The 22,696-nt window shown below is 43.7% G+C and overlaps 1 protein-coding gene across 19 annotated transcripts in view; it reads left to right on the top strand.

The window, feature by feature from the left end:
• CLASP1 (cytoplasmic linker associated protein 1) overlaps positions 1-22,696 on the top strand; it is a 159,028-nt gene that overhangs the window by 12,761 nt on the left and 123,571 nt on the right. The gene's annotated exons all lie outside the window — the stretch shown is intronic.

The following is a 22,696-nucleotide window of genomic DNA, read 5'->3' as shown; positions in this document are numbered from 1 at the left end:
GGAGATGTTATGTGTTAAAGGATCACTATAGGGTCAGGAACACAAACATGTACTCCTCACCCTATAGTGTTAAAACCACCATCTAGCCCTTCATGCCTCCATAAATATAGAATATTTTTACTGTATTCATGCCTGAAGCTGTAACTCTGCTTGCTGTTTGCCTCAGAAAAATAAGCAGTCTTCTGACATCATCAGAAGTGGTAGCCTGATCCAATCATAGTGCTTCCCCATAGGATTGGCTGAGACTGACAAAGAGGCAGAGCCAGCACAATTTAAACACAGCCCTGGCCAATCAGCATCTCCTCATAGAGATGAATTGAATTAATGAATATCTATGAGGAAAGTTCAGTGTCTGCATGCAGAGGGAGGAGACACTGAATGTTTGGATGCATTTTAGGCAGCCATGACCCAGGTAGGATCTCTAACAGCCATCTGAGGAGTGGCCAGTGGAGTTATCACTAGGCTGTAATGAAAACCTTTGCTTGCATGCTCTCCCTCTCCTGTTTAAATAAAGGCAAAACGTACCTGGGATCCCATGCTGTGACCAAGTTCTCTCTGAAGCCTTATCTTCCTTTAATGACTTTATTCCCCTGTCTGCAGGTCAGAGGAAAGCGGGCCAATGAGTTTGTTTCCCACCTGGAAAGTGTGACGTCTGTTTGTTTTGTTCAGCTGAGGCAAGCACTTGTAAAAAATAAAATTCAATAAACACGTTCACTATTGACAGATGAATACCAGATTTATTTACTCTTCTCACTTTCTTTAAAGGGACACTATAGTCATCAGAACAACTACAGCTCATTGAATTTGTTCTGGTGAGTAGAATCATTACCTTCAGGCTTTTCAGAGAAAATGCAGTGTTTACATTACAGCCTAGTGATAACTTCACTGGCCACTCCTCGGGTGGCTGTTAGAGATCCTTCCTGGGTCATGACTGCCTAAAATGCATCCAAACATTCAGTATCTCCTCCCTCTGCATGCAGACACTGAACTTTCCTCATAGAGATTTATTGATTCAATTCATCTCTATGAGGATATGCTGATTGGCCAGGGCTGTGTTTGAATCATGCTGGCTTTGCCCCTGATCTGCCTCTTTGTCACTCTCAGCCAATCCTATGGGGAAGCATTGTGATTGGATCAGGCCACCACTTCTGATGATGTCAGCAGACAGCGTGCAGAGCTACAGCTTCAGGCTTGAATACAAATAAGATTTTGATATATTTAGGGAGGCATGATGAGGGGCCCAGGGGGGCTAGATGGAGGTTTTAACACTATAGGGTCAGGAATACATGTTTGTGTTCTTGACCCTATAGTGTTCCTTTAAAGGTCCACCAAATTTAATGTTTCTATATGGTTTAACCCAGGGCTCGCAAACCCTTTCCCTCCTCCTTCTCCTGTCTCAATTCCCGTGTAGATCTCTTTGCGCTGGTGTACCGGGTGGAAGTGAAGGGAACTGTAATTACTTTTTCCCGGCGCTGAGGCCATGCAGGGGAATGGCAAACTGGCAGGACATTGGGTAAAGTCGGCCCTGCTCGCCATCCGCCCGCCCCTAATCCACAGAGCCGGCTGCCTGCCCCTTCCACTGCGCTGCCTCAGCGCCGGGAGGAACTAATTGCAGCTCCCATCATTTCCTCCCAGAGCGCTACACGGAGATAAAGAGACAGTAGGGGGAGCCTGGACCAGCACCAGCCCACTTCGATTCGCCGCAGCCGGCCACACTAATCTAATGTCACCTGCTGCTGCCAAGTCCATTTGGACCCCAGGGAAGCCACCCTCCTGTGCCCAAAAGGTAGGAAACAAGAGGGTGACTAAAAATATGAATTAGGATATGTGTGGGTATAATAAGTGTTATGATGTGTTGCAGTATAGCAAGTTGTGTGGTAGTATTTATTTTATATTATGTTTAACACATTATTTTTAATCTACAGAATATATCTTTAAAGACTGTTTACAAAGCGGTAATTTTGTGAATCTTTACTCCAACAAACACCAAATTTTATTTAAAAATAAACGTATTTGGAGGAATATTCCAATTTGTCACATTTTGTAATTTAGTTTTCTGTTCTGTCTGGTTGTTGATGGTTTTTATGGGTTGTCCACATAATTCTGTATGTATTATATAATATTGATTTACATGCCGTTGGAGTTGCATTTTCCTGATGTAAAACAAATCGTTGTTGGTGTCGCTTTAAGTTTTCCTTGTGGTTTGAACATCAAGATGTGTGAACGCCATTTATGGAGTGTCTGGAGCAGAGTATTTTATCGATGGTGTCCTGACGTAACATTCATGTTTGGGGTGCTTATAACACGATACTAAACATTGTAAAAAGGCCTCATTACAGCTATGCTTTTGCTATACGGCACAGTGATATAATATGTTAATTCAACTATTTTATTAAAGTGCCCTGATTGGTAAAACCTCCCACACAGCAAACTTTCATTGGTATTATCACCCAGGGTCCCGCAATAACTCATGTTTTGGATCCCAGCGTTTTGTAGACTACCTTTTATTCGAGGCAGTGCTTCCTGTGCCCCATAGCTTGCGTACCCTCTGGCATAGAATATATGTGGCCCCTTCTGCCAGTACTTTCTAAATTGTTCAACAATCTCCAAGACAGAGGCCGAGGATTCCATGTCCCTATATCAGTCGATCTTAAACATCCCTGCAGGTAAAGGTTTTTTCAAATCTTCCCTACTGGCCTTTAATTTTACATCATGAAAATGTACCTGGTAAGTTTCCCGGGTGCCCAAGTCAGTGTATCTGTCAAAATGCTAGCTTTGTGGGCAGCGTGTTTTCCACCTAATCAGCTGTTTCTGCCATGTTGCAGTGGGCGAATCCCATCAATGCCCTTTCTGTGCTGTTTGCTCTTCACTACTCTAACACAAGGACATAGCTTGTTCTAGGGCGAAACAGCCAGTTTCCCCTTCAAATACCTGAAGCCCCCTGAGATTTTACAACAATCACATATTTTTTCTTCTTCTGCCTAGGCCTTGTCATCCCACACAATCAGAATTTTTTACTTTTGCTGTGCAGGAGTGATATTTATATGGACTACACGCTATATGTATCATTTTTATTTTTTTATATCCATTTTATTATTTTTTAAATAAAGTTTAATATAGTACGAATACATTTAAAATCCTTTTATATTACTTTACATATTAAAACATCCAAAATGTATAATATACATTCAGTACTTGATAAATATTTCTTATAAATATCTAAATTCCCACCCACTTACTTCCCTCCCTCTGCTGTCAATCGGGGTGGTGCAGCTCAGTTTTATACCTTTGCGTTTGCCTTTACTTATCTAGGTATGAATCCAGCAGAGTTTTTTTTTACCTGGATCCACAAGCCCCTCTCCATCCTCCGTTGTTATCTGTATAATCTTATGAGATTCTATGGCAGCTGTAATGTTGAGCATGATGGGAGCTGCAGTCCATGGCAGTTTACATGCCGTAATAGCTCTGCAGGTGTGGGTGAGGAATTTTTTGAAAAATATTTTGCCCTGCCAGTGAGTGGCAATTGCAGTACAACTCCTTCCTGCACTGACTCATTTAAGCACCTGGCAGCCCACGAGGGGCTCAGTACATGCGGTTTGTGAGCTATGCCCTTTAAACATTTGATTGGTTGATGCAGAGCTTAAAATTTCGGTTCCTACCACCAGCCAGGCCTTTAGTTACTCGCCACTGCAAGTCTGGAGGATCTAAGGCATATTCACCAGGAGAAAATTCTGCTCACCAAGGATGACATTTTACCTACCGTACTCTTGTGTGAGACGAAACTTTGTTGTTAATTTCCTGCTATGCACTAAATAAAACATTATTTGCTGGACCAATATTTAATAAAAAAAAAAAATATTACTGGTTGGGCAATACCAGAAGCCTATAAAGCGCCCCAAAATAGCAAGCGCTCGTCTTTGTTGGGTGTGAAATTTCGCTCTCTGGTTGATTGTAGAGCGGGTTCTGTGTAGTCTTTGTGTAGGATTGTTGTTGCTCTGGCACCAAGTGAAGCAATGTTTGATAAATACTTAATAACAAACTAAAATCATTTGTAGCACTTAGATTAAGAGGGTGACAATGCCATAGTGCTGGAATTGTTGTTAATGGGACCTTTACAGGTGGCTCCTAAACCGTAAGATCCAGTGTCACCAGGTTGATCCCCACCTGTTAGATTACAACCAACTCCTCCAATGTTTTGTCAACTTTATGGTAAAGTTATCTTTTATTTGCATACGCATGTACAAAATGCACGCACTTACAACGTATTTATTAATGTTCCTTTTACACGTCCAGAAAGCCGTTTACAGCCATAAGGAATACATTTACGTATCATCCCATTTACCTTTAAATTAAATGATCTTATTTTACTCCCTTGCTCTAGTCAAGCAATTCCAAAAGGAGTTATTCACTAAACTGGGAATTAAATCAGTTGATAAGATAGTTGCAAATTTCTGCCAAAATAGCAAATTAGTTCAGATTAAAATAACACATTTTAAGACCATTTACTGTTGTGCAGTTTTGTCCTACACATTTTAGTTTGCTACAAATACTATTGGATTTACATTTCATTTTCAATTAAAACTTTGTGTACTTTTTGTCAGGTAAAGTTGTGTGAAATAAGAGAAATGATAGAAAATATCATTTGAGTTCTGCTCACAAAAATAAATAATTCTAAATTGCAAGAGTCAGTGTTTTTGAGCTGTACATTGCCATCGGTTTAACACTATGTATAGGTCAAATAATAATCTTCGCATTACACGGACCTTTGTGAATGACGACTCATTTTACTGATTACTGTATGAAATTGTACCTGCCGCAAATTCTGGTTTTCTCTCCCACGCATCCCTTTATATCCCCAAACTCTGACCCTCCAGATGTTGCTGAACTACAACTCCCATGATTCTATGAATGAAATAGATAGGCTGAGAATCATGGGAGTTGTAGTTCAGCAACATCTGGAGGGATGGAGTTTGGGAAGTTTGCTTTATAACATAATTTGGAAGAGATGTGTGTCATGCTGCATACTTCAAATAACAAAAAAGACTAATAAACCAAACAATGTTAGTTACAGAGTGTTATTGTACCAACGTAATTACTGCGCAGAATGCTGTCTCACTGCTAAATATTTTGGGTGGACGGATGCTGCTTATTGCTGTTATAATTGCAGGGTTGGGAGTCTTTCTTTCAGGCATTAGAACCCTTTGGTGTCTGAAGTTCCTGTCTAATAAATAATGACACATTTTCACAACTGCACTGATGCACGTGGTTTTGTACTTGGTGACTGCTGGAAGTTTGGAAGTCTGTGTCATAATCACAGCCTGAAAAAGCCCTGAAGGGTAGGGAGCATTGTCCAATTGTATTCAGAGGATCCTGCATGAAACTTTGTGGATTGTAGTCGTCCCATTGCCAAAAAAAAATAGTTTGGTCAACTTTGTATACTCAAAGCATTGCAATAGTTGCAGTGACCTAAAAAATGCTCCAAGCTCCCCATTGAGTAAGCGGCACTGTCATGCTGAACTTACGTTTCCCCATCTACTTCCTCTTATGTTCCTCTTTCAGAATCTGTTTTTCATTTTTTCCGATCTGATCTAGTTTTCTTTAAAACACGAGACAAAGTAGGGACTATTTTTCCTATGCTTGACCATCTTTGACCCAGGCTGTGGTAAAATACATTTTCCCACTATACTCGCCTCTCTTTCTGTGTTCTTGCGTTACTTTATTCACCATTCGAACGTCCTGTTATATAGACAGGGCGCCGGCAAAACTAAAGAATTTCGTCCTAACAGAATGAGTAGAGTTTGTCCATTCGTAATAGGATGAAATTAGTGCGTTTTGTTCAGTTCGAAATTTCATTCGAATTAATGAAATTCCATTCTGATTCATGCCGCGGCTGCATATTAGTAGATAGCCACCTAATTCTCACTGTATTAGTTCTGGACATTATCTACATCGATGATAGCCGACACAGTAACGCTAAAAGACCGTTTCCACAACTCTCCCAGAATTCCATTCAGTGCAATTTTTTTTATTTAAACCCCACATTTGGGTAGGCTGCCTTGCAATGTCCTTAATAAGACCATTGGTTTAATGCCTCTTTATGGATTACAATATGGGTAAAAAAAACATAGCCCATTTGAACCCTTGTATTGGTGCTGTTTGCTCCTTTTAAAGCTCTTCAGCTCTGTACTGGTGAAGTTGTAGAAAAGCAGATACGTAATTTGAACCGTGTGGCTGCCATTAATCCCAATGCACTCAGAGATTAGAGATGGATGGTTTGAGGTGCTGGGCTGCTAAACAATAGGAAATGTTTGTATTTGCTCTTTAATAATGGAGTCTAAAGGTTTATACACAATTAACTCTGGATTTAGGCCATGTGTTGCGAATCCACAAACACAAACAGACCAATGCAACAAAACCACAACTTTTATGTCTCTAGGTGCTTGAGTGAAAGTCAATTTGTTATCCATTAAGTTAAGACTCCAGATTGACTTTGATTTGGATTCTGCTGACGGGATTAATTTGGGGAAACATGCCTCGTCTGAGCTGCGTTGTTAGAGTTGGCTGTGCAGTTAGCATTGACTTGGATGAAGTTTCAGTTGGAGAAGCGTTCAGTCTGATGACTGCCTGATGACTGCAATGTCTGTGATTTCTTGATTATTCCAGGTTCAATTGACTAATATTAAAAGAAAAATTAGAGATAAATAATGCAGTAATTTGTAACACTAATTTAGATGGTATTCTCATTAAAATGAATTTTGGTAAATACTAATTTTGCAGTTGAGGTCTAGTTCTTGTCATGCACAGATCGCATTTAATTTGACTAAAATCCACCTTATCAAATTGACACTAAAACAAATGGCATCTGTTTTTAAAATAATGGAAAATTAGTATTTTTCGCCATTGAATGGCCGCCTCATGCAAGTTCCTGTTGCATTCTCCCCTTATGGTGTAATAACAGATCACTTGAACTACAAGGATGCCTGTCCTGTGCCAAATTGTCTGTACGTGTCCAGCATGTGAAAGGAGCGTCTGTTGAATGCTCGGGATCTGACTCAGAATAAGTCCGTAGTGGTGTCAAGACCACAGCTGCTCACAGCCACGAAATCGGAGCTTTCCCTATTAACGGTCACTGGGACCACGTCATTTTAACACCATCACAGAGAACATGGGGCTTATCCGTTAATAACTGTGTCCTTTGTTTGGTGTTTTTTTTTTTTTTTTAGTTCAGGAAAGGTAAAGTTTCCGTTTCCACGACTTCTGATATGTTGGGTTGTCAATAATCCGAAAGGACTCAGATATGCGTCAAAAATTGTTAAAACGTTTTGACAGATTATGCTGGTACAGCATCAAGGCACTCCTAGCACCACAGCAGTAGCTGTAGTGGTTATGTTACTTGAAATGTTTCCTTAATGCCAGATTCCGCTGTGTCTGTAAAATGATACTTTCTGTCACCTTCTGTTGAAGTTGAAAGTGATTAGCATTAATTAGTCAAAACCGTACGGCGTCTCTATAGTCACCACAACAACTTTAGCTGAATTTTTGATGTATAGATCATGCCCATATAGTCTCACTTCTCAATTCTCTGCCATCTAGCCATTTAGGAGTTAAATCATTTTGTTTATACAGCCCAAGTCACACCTCCCTGCATGTGACTTGCACAGCCTTCCTAAACACTTCCTGTAAAGTGAGATCTCATGTTTACACTTCCTTTATTGCAAACTCTGTTTAATTTAGAATTTCTTATCTCGTGTTCTGTTAATATCTTCATAGACCCTAAAGGAGCCTCCTGTGTGTAATTAAAGTTCAATTTACAGAGCAGGAGATAAAAAACATTAAAAGCAAGTTACATCTGATTAAAAATAAAACCTATTTGTTTTCATGTAGGCTCTGTCAGTCACAGCCAGGAGTGGTGTGACTAGGGCTGCGTAAACAGGAACAAAGTGATTTAATTTCTAAATGGCAGAGAATTAAGCAGTGAGACTGCAGAGGTTTGATCTATACACCAAAACTACTTTATTAAGATAAAGTTGTTTTAATGACTATAGTGTCCCTTTAAAGATTTGTATTAAAATGTCTTATCCTACATTGCTGTTGGGTTTGTAATTTATTTATTTTTATTTAAAGTGGCACTGTAGGTTCTGGAACTGTTTATTCTTTTCAAAGTAGTTATAGTGTCTGAAGTCCCCTAGCGCCATCCTTCCATTCAGGGCTAAACCAGTTTAAAGGAACACTTCACATAAATAAAGCGTTTCAGTTTACTGAACTGGTTTTTGTGTCTGGAGACAGTTATTTTCTTTACAGTTTATAAAGTACCAATTAAAGGACCACTATAGTGCCAAGAAAAAAAATTTTCTTTCCTGGCACTATAGTGTTAATAGGTCCCCGCCACCCTCTGGGTCCCACTCCTGCTGGGCTGAAGGGGGTTAAACACTCACCTTTCTCTACAAAGGGTGCACACAGCAGGCTCGTTTTCATATACCCCAAAGAAAACCTGCAGAATATATACATGGATAGTTCTATAGGGTTTTGTTGAAGAAGAAAAAAAAATGTCAGTGCAGTGTTTAATGCTAAATGAGAGTCCCCAGAATCACATCCCCTCTTTGATGCTTGGGATAAAGAGGAAGCATGAGCCTCAGGAGCAGTGTGCAGCTGTGATTGGCTGAGAGGGTCAGCTGACCGCATTCAGCCTATCATAGTGCCTATTGTTGGTATGGCTAGCAAGAAGTGTGTAATCTCTGCCTTAACCATACCGCCAGTGGGGCCGGGCTCTGGGTTTGTAAGGCTTCATATTTAGTGTTACACTGCTTAACAATGGTTTACCTTGAATGGAGACACTGTGCATGGGTAATCCAGCCACTACAACCACATCAATGAGATGATATGGTTATAGTGCCTACGGTGTCCCTTTACACACACGTGTCTCATATTTTTTAATATTCATCCATCAGGTTAGTGAGTAAATTAGTCATTTTCTCCACTTGTGTATTTTCAATAATATACTTAATTTGTGAAATGTAAATAGGATTATTATTATTATTATTGCCATTTATATAGCGCCAACAGATTCCGTAGCGCTTTACAATATTATAAGAGGGGGGATTTAATAAAAAATCGGACAATTACAAGAAAACTTCCAGTAACGATAGGTAGTTGAGGATCCATATTGGTGGCATTTCTCTAGGTTTTAGCTTGCTTGGCCTGGTTCTCCTGCTTTTCTGGCAGCCTCCAGTGTCGTATACAGATACATAGATTAGAGATCTGATGCCTTCCCTAAATGAATTGCTCTAGTCACCGTTTCCATCTAGCACCACTCTCTCTGTAATACAGGCTCCAGCGTGAACAACAGTACTCTCAATACAACATTGTAGTTTAATTGGAGCAAACCCTCGAACTGCAGATGATGTAAGTCTGTCTGTCACTGGCCTCTCCCCAAAACATTGTCCCTCATGCAGGATTTCACAATTATGTAAAACATTCACACAGGGTTACCTACTAAACAGCATTACAAGATCTTTGCTAACACCAGGTGTTCTTTTCAGTGAACGATTTTTATTGCTAAATTTTTCTATAAAAAACACTTGATGTAGGAGAGTGCAATTGGAAAATACTAAGTTTACTTCTAAAAAAAAAGAAAAAAGTGTGTAAGGCGCTTCAATAAATATACAAGTTCTTAAATAATAACAAACTGATATCTAAAAGTGCTTCTCCAACACTCCATCAAGAGACAATCAAAAATAAAATCTATATATGCAGTATGCAATACCTCTTGGTGCATCAGTGGGGAAAACAAAATATATATATATATATATATATATAGTAAGTTTACTTCTACTGTGCTGCAACGCTGAGGAAATTCTGGGAAGAGTAATGCTGCGCAGGTTTATCGTTTTTTTAACTCCATCCTATTCTGTTTGGGATTTCTTTTTGCCCACATTTGCTTTATAAAGTTTTTGAGCAGAAAATACTCATTTTTTGTATTCACTTTGAGAAACTCCATATTGCTCATACACCGGGTTATAAATGAATGCGAGAATGTCTGAGAAATGACATAATTAGTGTTTATTCGGAAGAGATGCCTGCCAGAGGTATGTCTCTGTGTGCAGACTGCACAGTATAGGAAATTAAACTGAGTCAGGACGTTCCTGGACTACTGATTGTTTTTAATCCGTTTATTATGCAACATTTTATTTATTAATGTAAGAACCAAAGCACTAATCAAAAACTCTTGAAATGTGGTGTAATGGTAGAGCCCTATTGTGTGATTGATCTGTTGCAACAAAAGTCATAGGTCACCTGGTCTGGCAGCCATTTTGATTTTGGCAACCAATTTAGCACATAATTGCTTATGCTTCAGATTGTACAGATTTCTGTGTATTCTGTGACCTACATCCAGATATGTTTGAGGAGACAATTGGTAACATGGTTCAATAGTCATATTGGAATGTGCAGGTTACTTAAAAAATCGTCTTTATCGATATTTCAAATTGAAGGGAGGCGTTTAATTTCAAGGTGTCCTATTTATTTCACTATTCATGTATTCCTGCTAAACTTCTGATATCTGCACACGCGTAGTAAAACGTGACCCCTGGTGGACAGGCTATGGCTTGCATAGTATAGAACTAAACATTTTAAGCCCTGTGTGTTTTATATATAATAATTTACCATCTCACATCCTACCATTACTTGCAAGCCTGGAGGATCTGTGATAGATTCACCGGAGCTAGATTTTCACATGAAAAGTGCATCACATTTTAGTTCACTTTATTCTCAAGTGTCAGTTGTGTGAATAAAATTGAAAATTTTAGAATAAAGCCTTTTGAGCCAGCTTAAAGGTTCACTATAGTCACCTAAACAAGTTTATCTTAATGAAGCAGTTTGGGTGTATAGATCACGCCCCTGCAGTCTCACTGCTCATTTCTCTGCCATATAGGAGGTAAATCACTGTTTATGAAGTCCTAGTCACACCTGCCTGCATGTAATCTGCACAGAAATTCTCCAGTACAGTCACAGCGTGGCTATTTTAAATGGACACTCCACTGCCAAAGTATAAAATAAGTAAAAATCACTGTTTAATATATCCACATAGAAACATAGAATGTGACGGCAGATAAGAACCATTCGGCCCATCTAGTCTGCCCAATTTTCTAAATACTTTCATTAGTCTCTGGCCTTATCTTATAGTTAGGATAGCCTTATGCCTATCCCACGCATGCTTAAACTCCCTCACTGTGTTTACCACTACCACTCCAGCTGGAAGGCTATTCCATGCATCCACTACCCTCTCAGTAAAGTAATACTTCTTGGTATTATTTTTAAACCTTTGTCCCTCTAATTTAAGACTATGTCCTCTTGTTGTGGTAGTTTTTCTTCTTTTAAATATAGTCTCCTCCTTTACTGTGTTGATTCCCTTTATGTATTTACGGTAAATGTTTCTATCATATACCCCCTGTCTCGTCTTTCCTCCAAGCTATACATGTTAAGATCCTTTAACCTTTCCTGGTAAGTTTTATCCTGCAATCCATGAACCAGTTTAGTAGCCCTTCTCTGAACTCTTTCTAAAGTATCAATATCCTTCTGAAGATACGGTCTCCAGTACTGCGTACAATACTCCAAGTGAGGTCTCACCAGTGTTCTGTACAATGGCATGAGCACTTCCCTCTTTCTACTGCTAATACCTCTCCCTATACAACCAAGCATTCTGCTAGCATTTCCTGCTGCTCTATTACATTGTCTGCCTACCTTTATGTCATCAGAAATAATCACCCCTAAATCCCTCAGATGTTGAGGTTAGGACTCTAGCCAATATTCTGTACTCTGCCCTTGGGTTTTTACGTCCAAGATGCATTATCTTGCACATTAAATGTCAGTTGCCACAACTCTGACCATTTTTCTAGTTTACCTAAATCATTAGCCATTTGGCTTATCCCTCCTGGAACATCAACCCTGTTACATATCTTAGTATCATCAGCAAAAAGACATACCTTACCATCAAGACCTTCTGCAATGTCACTAATAAAAATATTAAAGAGAAGCCCGAGCTTTGAATATACTCCATTGACTACAACCCTCTGTTGCCTGTCACTCAGCCACTGCCTCACCCATTCAACAATATTGGAATCCAAACTTAAAGATTGCAGTCTATTGATAAGCCTTCTATGTGCAACAGTGTCAAAAGCCTTACTGAAATCTAGGTAAGCAATGTCTACTGCACCACCCTGATCTACCACCAATAAAAACATGCGTGCAATTAAGTTTTTTTTTCTCAAGGGGGTATATCTAAAAACAGATTGGAAAACATGCAGATAGATCTCTTGTCTGCAGCCTTTTCAAGCCCTCCCATTCTAACCCCGCCCAGACTTCTTGTTTCTGTCCAATCACAGACTTCCCAATGCAGCTTAATGAGAAGTCTTTGCAAGGCAGGTGCTCTCGGCAAATGCTTCCTCTTAAGTTTACTTCCATTGAGCTAAACAACCAGTAAGTAACAGGACTGGTTGTCTTATTGACAGCTGGGGGTGGGTAACAGCAGGTTAATTTATAAAAGGACACTCTCTCTTTATACATATTGCTTTTTAGAAATAAGTTCAGGGGGAAGGGCTTGATGGCCGACCAAGCTAGTCGCATGTGGCTAGAGCTCCTCGAGGAAACCCACTATTTAAGCCATATACCGGACTTTACTGCTATAATCTTGGCACTAATCCTGCTAATTCTACTGAGGAGTACTCGGATGACCTTCGTGCCTGCATTCGCGTGAATACGGTGGATACAGCCCATGTCAAACGTCTCGGCGGCCCTAAATCATACTCAGAGTGGGGGTGGCGGCCGCTCCTCCACCCTGATCTGAAGACTGCTTGTTCTAAACTTATGCCACCCCCCCTCTGGGCTAGTGGGGGATATCCCGGTCCCCACTGGTGCTCCATTGTGGCCCAATCTGTGAGACACCAGCATTGCAGTCAAGCTGCAGGGCTTGGGCCTACTTCCCAAGATGGAAATCACACCTGAACCTGCCATACCAGGGACCTCCCTGCATCCACCCGCCCATGCAGACCCATTTATATGGACACTGGACTGCATATTTTCCCGATTCTTGGTGAAGCCAAGCACCAGATCTCTTGTCATACTCACCAATTCTAGAAGACAAGACAAGCCAAGGCTCTCATGCTCCGGTCTGACGTTCAACACGGCTGAGTGAGATCTCCTCAGGGGGCCCACGGCATGCTAACGTTAAAGCTGAGACGCTACAGGAAGGCGCACAAACACCGACTGGGTAACACCTGCACCCGCTCACCTAAACGGCGAAGCAAACATGGATCTCCCAGACGGAGGATCCCCGACAAATCAAGGCGGGGGGGGCAGACGGATCGCAAACACAACCCCCCACTGTTGGATGTTGCTGGATGCTGAAGAACCTCATGTGTAAAACTTAGGAGTGTGGAGCCGACAGGGAGATACCTTTGATAACGCTAGAGCCCGACTTCAACGCGAGGGGATCGTGTGAATGGACTGCAGACTCTCACTAGGGCAAGGCTGCTGACCCCACAGCTGCTCTCCTAACAAATATAATCGTTATGCCTACAATGCTACACCCTTTTGACCTGCTTAGATTGACCAGCAATGGTAGTTTACTCTTAAACATCCAGTGGTACTTCTCTCTCCTATTAGTTACATATACTGTCAGTCAGTGCTTTCACACTTAATATTGTGTAGCAAACACCATGTCTAGAATGTCTTCTATGCTTGCATATTTAGCTTTGGTCATGTCCCTAGACATGCTTACCTAGTTTGATGTTAACATTATAATCTTGTATACTTCTCACCATATCAAATAACCTGTTGGGAATTCCTCATCTGTGTGCATATCTTGTGTTTAGCTATACCCTGACATGTTTATCTTGCATATATCTATTCATTATACTTAACAAATAAAAATGTGCAGTTTCCTCTTGGCATATTGTGTTGTAACACTCATTTGTTTTTGTAATCTACATATGTCAGTCACTTTTTGCCTGTTCCTCTGCACTTCCAAAATAAAGAATTAAATAAAAAAAAAAAAATAGTTTCAGGAATCTGGAATGTCCATTTTAAACTGAATTTTGCCATTTGATGACATTTTGCAGTTTTGGAGTTTAGTGAATATTCCATTTGCACTTCTTTTATTCTGCATTCTACCAGATCGTTTTTTACCACAATTTACTGGTTAGTGAGTAAACCCCATAGTCTGCCACCTAGATTAATAGAAATCCATTCGTATTTCCTCTGTCTGTGGTTGGCGTTGCTTGTATGCTTTTATCCCGCTAAAATGGCGAATCATTCTGAGCATCGTACAGAATAGAAACTAATTATTAGTTACAGGTTAATGTTGCAAGTAAAATATAAATCCTTTCCTTCTTGGATAAGTGCCAGATACTCCAGTATCCGTACTCGTTACCTGCTATAGGACACAGGTATACCTCTAGTTCAGTGTCCCTGTATAGCTCAGATGGCTTACCAAAATGTCCCATGATGCATTGCAAGCCCAAGGATGAGGGGATACTCTCTGGATCAGCTTACCGGATGGCAAGTGGGTCTCGGACTGCTGAGTAAGAGTGGAGGAGCTTTTGGGAGGGACCTGACTGTCTTCTATTTAAAGCTTGCCAAAGCGACAGGCACATGTGTTCTCTGGCACTGAACCCTATCTGCTCCATCAGCGACCGGGCCTTGCCGGACAGCCAGCCTGAACTCCATTATTAACCCTGTTTGTTATAATATTGGTTTATTCATTAAACTGGGACTTGTGGAGAATAGACAAAATAATTGCACATTTTAGGCCAAAACAGTAAAATGAATCATAGAATTTTTCCCCTTTGCAATCCTCACCAATAACAGTTTTAGTGATGCTTTCACAGTACGATTAAAAAATAGCTTCTAGTAACTTTCTCTTTTTAAACCTTTTCGACATTTTTAAATGTATTTATTTTTTATCTGCTCCACTATTAAATAAACAATAACAGACTCCCAAATGCTCGAGATTTGTTGAAACCACAGAGGTTTTCTAGTTAATATCCCTTGTTCCAGCTATTAACCTTAAAATGTCAGTGAGTTCAGTCTGTTTCTCCAAAGCTCACCCATCATGTTTCTATCATGAGTGTTTGATTTTACAGCTATATCCTACATTGCATTAAGCAAGGTGGACAGTTAGTGCCCACCACTTATTATTGCTTTGTTCCTGATAACTGCTTCCTATACCATGGTGTTTCCAGGAGTGCACAGAGTTAATGGTGCGGATAGATGTTGAGAAAAGATTGGATGGTGCAAGGTCTTGGAAACAAAGTGCTTCATGCTAAGTTTGTGCCTGGTGTCCAGAATAGCTGAGCATGGACGGCAGACAGGCAGTTTGTGCACAGTCATGGAATCTAGCATTGCTCAGGATACGTGGCTCTGTGGGCCCCATGCCTGGCTGATATTCTGTGGTTTCCCCGCTATACAGAGTCTGTAAGAGCATTGTCTGAATACTGATTGTAAATACAGGATATGTGCGAGTATCTCTGAGCCTCGCCTTCTATCACTTGTGGTTTTAGGATGAGTTTGTAATTTTAAAGCTGCAATATTAATAGCTGAATGTGTTTTAGCACAGTAAAGGTAATGCGTGACCCACGGTCACTTATTGTGCTAGAAATCTCATCAATCTTTCTACAGCTTCCTTTACAATGTTTATCCGTAATGTTAGTGAAAAGGCACAAGATGGAGAACATTCGCTGTTTAAAACCCATTACATTACAAATCCCTTTGTACAGTTGAGGGAACACTGCAAGCACTTGTAATATCCCTGTCTGCAGGCTTATTTTATAAAATTATAATTTCCTCTGATTGGACAATGTCCAGCTCGGACAGGAAACTCTGTGCTGGGATAAAAGGGGAGGGTTTGCAGGAGACGTATTGCAGGCTAAATATACATAGTTCTATATAACAGATGCATGTTTTAGGGGGGCATATTACTAAATGGCTTAAGCTATTCTCTTTTCTATGGAGTGTACATTTACTGGTTATACGGATTGCAGCATGCTTATAAGCCTTTGTATTGAAACTGTGCAGGTTACTGAGGGATTGCTCTTGCACAGCACCCCTACCTCCCCCACACACAGCACCCCTACCTCCCCCACACACAGCACCCCTACCTCCCCCACACACAGCACCCCTACCTCCCCCACACACAGCACCCCTACCTCCCCCACACACAGCACCCCTACCTCCCCCACACACAGCACCCCTACCTCCCCCACACACAGCACCCCTACCTCCCCCACACACAGCACCCCTACCTCCCCCACACACAGCACCCCTACCTCCCCCACACACAGCACCCCTACCTCCCCCACACACAGCACCCCTACCTCCCCCACACACAGCACCCCTACCTCCCCCACACACAGCACCCCTACCTCCCCCACACACAGCACCCCTACCTCCCCCACACACAGCACCCCTACCTCCCCCACACACAGCACCCCTACCTCCCCCACACACAGCACCCCTACCTCCCCCACACACAGCACCCCTACCTCCCCCACACACAGCACCCCTACCTCCCCCACACACAGCACCCCTACCTCCCCCACACACAGCACCCCTACCTCCCCCACACACAGCACCCCTACCTCCCCCACACACAGCACCCCTACCTCCCCCACACACAGCACCCCTACCTCCCCCACACACAGCACCCCTACCTCCCCCACACACAGCACCCCTCCCCCCAACACACAGCACCCCTCCCCCCAACACACAGCACCCCTGTGTGGGGGGGGGGATACTGATTTAATATACTTTTATTTAATTTTTTATTTATCTTCAACCCCATCCCCACACACAGCACCCCTCCCCCCCACGCAGCACCCCTCCCCCCCACGCAGCACCCCTCCCCCCACGCAGCACCCCTCCCCCCACGCAGCACCCTTCCCCCCACACACAGCACCCCAACCCCCACACACAACACCCCTACCCACACACACAGCACCCCTACCTCCCCCACACACAGCACCCCTACCTCCCCCACACACAGCACCCCTACCTCCCCCACACACAGCACCCCTACCTCCCCCACACACAGCACCCCTACCTCCCCCACACACAGCACCCCTACCTCCCCCACACACAGCACCCCTACCTCCCCCACACACAGCACCCCTACCTCCCCCACACACAGCACCCCTACCTCCCCCACACACAGCACCCCTACCTCCCCCACACACAGCACCCTTCACCCTACACAGCACCCCTCCTCCACACAGCACCTCTCCCCCCACACAGCACCCCTCCCCCCACACAGCACCCCTCCCCCCACACACAGCACCCCTACCACCACACACAGCACCCCTACCACCACACACAGCACCCCTACCCCCACACACAGCACCCCTACCCCCACACACAGCACCCCTACCCCCACACACAGCACCCCTACCCCCACACACAGCACCCCTACCCCCACACACAGCACCCCTACCCCCACACACAGCACCCCTACCCCCACACACAGCACCCCTACCCCCACACACAGCACCCCTACCCCCCCACACAGCACCCCTACCCCCCCACACAGCACCCCTACCCCCCACACAGCACCCCTACCCCCACACACAGCACCCCTACCCCCACACACAGCACCCCTACCCCCACACACAGCACCCCTACCCCCACACACAGCACCCCTACCCCCACACACAGCACCCCTCCCCCCACACACAGCACCCCTCCCCCCACACACAGCACCCCTCCCCCCACACACAGCACCCCTCCCCCTACACACAGCACCCCTCCCCCTACACACAGCACCCGTCCCCTACACACAGCACCCGTCCCCTACACACAGCACCCCTCCCCCCACACAGAACCCCTCCCCCCACACACAGCACCCCTACCTCCCCCCACACACAGCACCCCTACCTCCCCCCACACACAGCACCCCTACCTCCCCCCACACACAGCACCCCTACCTCCCCCCACACACAGCACCCCTACCTCCCCCACACACAGCACCCCTCACCCTACACAGCACCCCTCACCCTACACAGCACCCCTCACCCTACACAGCACCCCTCTCCCCACACAGCACCTCTCCCCCCACACAGCACCTCTCCCCCCACACAGCACCTCTCCCCCCACACAGCACCTCTCCCCCCACACAGCACCTCTCCCCCCACACAGCACCTCTCCCCCCACACAGCACCCCTACCTCTCCCCCCACACAGCACCCCTACCTCTCCCCCCACACACAGCACCCCTACCTCCCCCCACACACAGCACCCCTCTCCCCACACAGCACCTCTCCCCACACACAGCACCCCTACCCCCACACACAGCACCCCTACCCCCACACACAGCACCCCTACCCCCACACACAGCACCCCTACCCCCACACACAGCACCCCTACCCCCACACACAGCACCCCTCCCCCCACACACAGCACCCACAGCACCCCTCCCCTACACACAGCACCCCTCCCCCTACACACAGCACCCCTCCCCCTACACACAGCACCCCTCCCCCTACACACAGCACCCCTCCCCCCACCACACAGCACCCCTACCTCCCCCCACACACAGCACCCCTACCTCCCCCCACACACAGCACCCCTACCTCCCCCCACACACAGCACCCCTACCTCCCCCCACACACAGCACCCCTACCTCCCCCCACACACAGCACCCCTACCTCCCCCCACACACAGCACCCCTACCTCCCCCCACACACAGCACCCCTACCTCCCCCCACACACAGCACCCCTACCTCCCCCCACACACAGCACCCCTACCTCCCCCCACACACAGCACCCCTACCTCCCCCCACACACAGCACCCCTACCTCCCCCCACACACAGCACCCCTACCTCCCCCCACACACAGCACCCCTACCTCCCCCCACACACAGCACCCCTACCTCCCCCCACACACAGCACCCCTACCCCCACACACAGCACCCCTCCCCCACACACAGCACCCCTCCCCCCACACACAGCACCCCTACCTCCCCCCACACACAGCACCCCTACCCCCACACACAGCACCCCTCCCCCACACACAGCACCCCTCCCCCTACACACAGCACCCCTCCCCCTACACACAGCACCCCTCCCCCCCACACACAGCACCCCTCCCCCCCACACACAGCACCCCTCCCCCACACACAGCACCCCTCCCCCCACACACAGCACCCCTCCCCCCCACACACAGCACCCCCCCCACACACACACAGCACCCCCCCCACACACACACACACAGCACCCCCCCCCCACACACACACAGCACCCCTCCCCCTCCACACACAGCACCCCTCCCCCTCCACACACTCCACACAAACACATACACTGCACCCCTCAATGCAGTATATGTGTGTGTATATTCAGCAGTATTTATGTATTCAGCAGACTGTGTGTGTGTGTGAGAATGTGTTCAGCAGTCTGTGTGGATGTATTCAGCAGTGTGTGTGTATTCAGCCGACTGTGTATGTTTGTGTGTGTGTGTATTAAGGGGACTGTGTGTGTATTTAGCAGTCTGTGTGTGAATGTGTTCAGCGGACTGTGTGTATGTATTGCATTTGTTGGAGATACTAATAAATATAAGCTTAATTTTTTATCTATTTATATCATTAAAATTTGTATCATTGAACTCTCTGTTGTTTTGTTGTTCTTTTAAAATAAAAGATGTTAACTAGTTCGGACAACTATACGAGTTGTTTTTTCTAAACTTAAACCTCAGTATTGAGGTTTAATTGCCGTGTTGGCACTTTGACGGAAAATAAAGTTGGCATGTATTGCGGTTTTGGCACTCGGGCTCAAAAAGGTTCGCCATCACTGTTATAGAGGCTCTAGAACATTTGAGTGGTTCTAGCTTTTTGTTTAATATCAGACCAGAACTTTTTTGTACCATCTGCACTATTATTTTTTTGTCATTTGATGTACCTTCGAGTAAGTTATCGCACTGTAATTGCAGGGTAAGTTTAAAGCACCCCTACACAGACCAGATAGAATTATTGAGCACTCCTCTAGGAGGTATTTTATACCACATTTTTGTTGCTATTTTATGTAGTGTGGATAAAAGGGTGTTCCACATTAAGTGTTTAGCTGCTGATCACCAAGTCATTTTACAGTTTTATATACTGTGGCTATTGCTGGGATCAGCTCCTAGTTGTAAAATAATAATTGGCATGTGTCTGAGAAAAGGATCTAGACTGCGTGTAAACTATTACCATTGTCCTGTGGATTTAATCACCATTTGGGACACACTGTGTTCATTCTTAGCTCTGCCTGGGTTTGGGATTTAAACCCCTGTAGATCCATATAGCATTCAGACGTCCACTCCCGGCTCCTAGGTAACCCTGCCAACGCTGATTTCTGGGGCACAGAAGCTCACTATTGAAATGTAACTGAACTTGTAACCGATTAATAGATGTTCTAATTGCCCAACTCAATAGTTATAGTTTATTGATCTTAGAGGGGTGAAAGGCTAGGTTGACCCTGCCGGGAATAGGACATGAAACCTGGAGTTAGGAATGGATTGTGCAGCTGGTGCTCTCTGTAAATACAATGTGTTTTGTTTCTGATAGAGAAATACTGAGTGCTGTGCATGCAATGAATGGCCAGTAATTACTGCAGGACATTATTACATTGTTTGTAAAGCTCAGGGAGAAAACACACTGAACACAATACCAAATTAACCCTGAGTGGGCAGGGAGGTATTAAGTTATTACTTTGAATTTAACATTTCGAGTTACAGAAGGGTAGTCGGGGAATTGCTTACTAATAAACCCTTGGAGTGGAAGACATTGCTGGCATTCTTTGCTGGCGGTGACACGCTATACCCACCAGAACAACTACATGAAGTTTATACTATACATTGCGCTGCATACCGTACATTGCGCTGCATACCGTACGTATTAAGCTGTATGCTGTACATTAAGCTGTTTATTATACATTAAGCTGTATACCATACATTGTGCTGCATGCCGTATGTATTAAGCTGTATGCTGTACATTAAGCTGTATATTATACATTAAGCTGTATACCATACATTGTGCTGTATGTTCTGGTGACTATGGCGTCCCTTTAAGTGTTTTATTGGCTTTCTGATTGCATTTTGCTTCCTTTTAGCTGCAGAGGGCTGGCCGGTTCTGGCAGTTACTGGATACATTTACATTAGAGTCACAAATACTAGGATTAAAATACCAGCCTGTAGCTGTTTGTTCATTATTGAACAGCCCTTCCAAGTGTTGGAGCTTGAAGACCTGATCTGTGTTCATTCATTCTGTGCAGATTAGGTCTTTGTGGCCCCATTGTTCTCAGATTTACATATTCAGTTTGTTACCTTTGTTGGAATAAGTTGTTAACACTGAGCTTTCTGATATGTTTCACGTACTGATTTTCCAAAGATACTTAAATCACCGATCTCAGCAAACAAATATGGGGATTCAGATCCAAAACCCACCACTACTCACAGTACCCCAAGATCTGTGCGTGTGACACTAAGTGTAACGTGGGAGACAAATTAAATAGTGCTCAATGAACTAAAGTGTATTTAATGAAGCTGTTGTATGAGCGTTGTGAATATATATATATAATGCAAAATGCCGTGTCAAAACGAAACCGTTAAAGTGCTAGTGCTTTGATGTATATTCTCATAATCCGTATCATGTATCTGCTCTATATTGAATGAAAGTTATTATCAAAGTGACATTGCTGGACAAAACCCACTTTGTGATTATAAACGTCAAAGCTCTATCACTTTAATTATTTTGTTTGGACACTGTATTCTGCCGTTCCTCCCCATTTTACTCCACCCCATCCATGTCTGTAGTGGGCTGGAGTGCAGTTTGTTAAACAATGCCTTAATCAAACTGTATATTTGAATTGGTAAAATGTTAATTTGTGTCTAAGTCTTCCCCTGGGCAGTGCATTCACTATTGATAATATAAACATGGTTTGTGTTAGTCCTTCCACAGTTGTGTTAGTAAATACTGTAGTAATAACCCATTCCCTGCCACATGCTGCCCTCTCCTGGATAAAGTAAACATTGCACATTCTACTAAACAGGTTTTTTTTTGCCAAAATGTAATTTAGTGTGGAAGAAAAAGCATAGAAGAATAAAGACAGCTGGGAACAAAAATATGTGGTCCAGATTGAGGAGCTAAATGGGAGAAAATACTTCACAGGCGAGATTAATAAATATTGATGCTATTGTCTTGGAGTACTTCCCTGGTTATATATTGTGTATAAATAGATCTTACATATGACGGCAAAAAAGCCACATTTGAGAATTTACTTCTTGCCCAGATTATACTATTTATTTATTACCAGTATTTATAAAGCGCCAGTAGATTCCGCAGCACTGTACAATTAGTGGAGAACGCACAATATACACAGACAAATACAAGAGGTAGAGAGAGCCATACCCGTAAACTGATAACTAGCCATTGAAGCTCTTTTATACAAATTATATGGCTAGATAGCCGTGAGCTTATAATCTAAATGATACCGTGGGGATTTGAGACAAAGGGTAGCAGGGGAAATTTTAAAGGTGATGTCTAAAAGAGTTAACCGAGAGAAGCAGCTATTGGTAAATTGTAAAGGGAATGAAGAGGTAATTCCTGGAATGAAGAGGTAATTGAGTGAGAATCTCAAACAGCTGGAGGAGCATAATGGTGGTGAATTATAGAGCTATAAAATAT

This window comes from Pelobates fuscus, chromosome 8 (assembly GCF_036172605.1).
Source record: "Pelobates fuscus isolate aPelFus1 chromosome 8, aPelFus1.pri, whole genome shotgun sequence".
Taxonomy (NCBI): Eukaryota; Metazoa; Chordata; class Amphibia; order Anura; family Pelobatidae; genus Pelobates; species Pelobates fuscus.
Note: the sequence above shows the minus strand (reverse complement) of the source record. Positions and strands in the feature narration are given on the sequence as shown.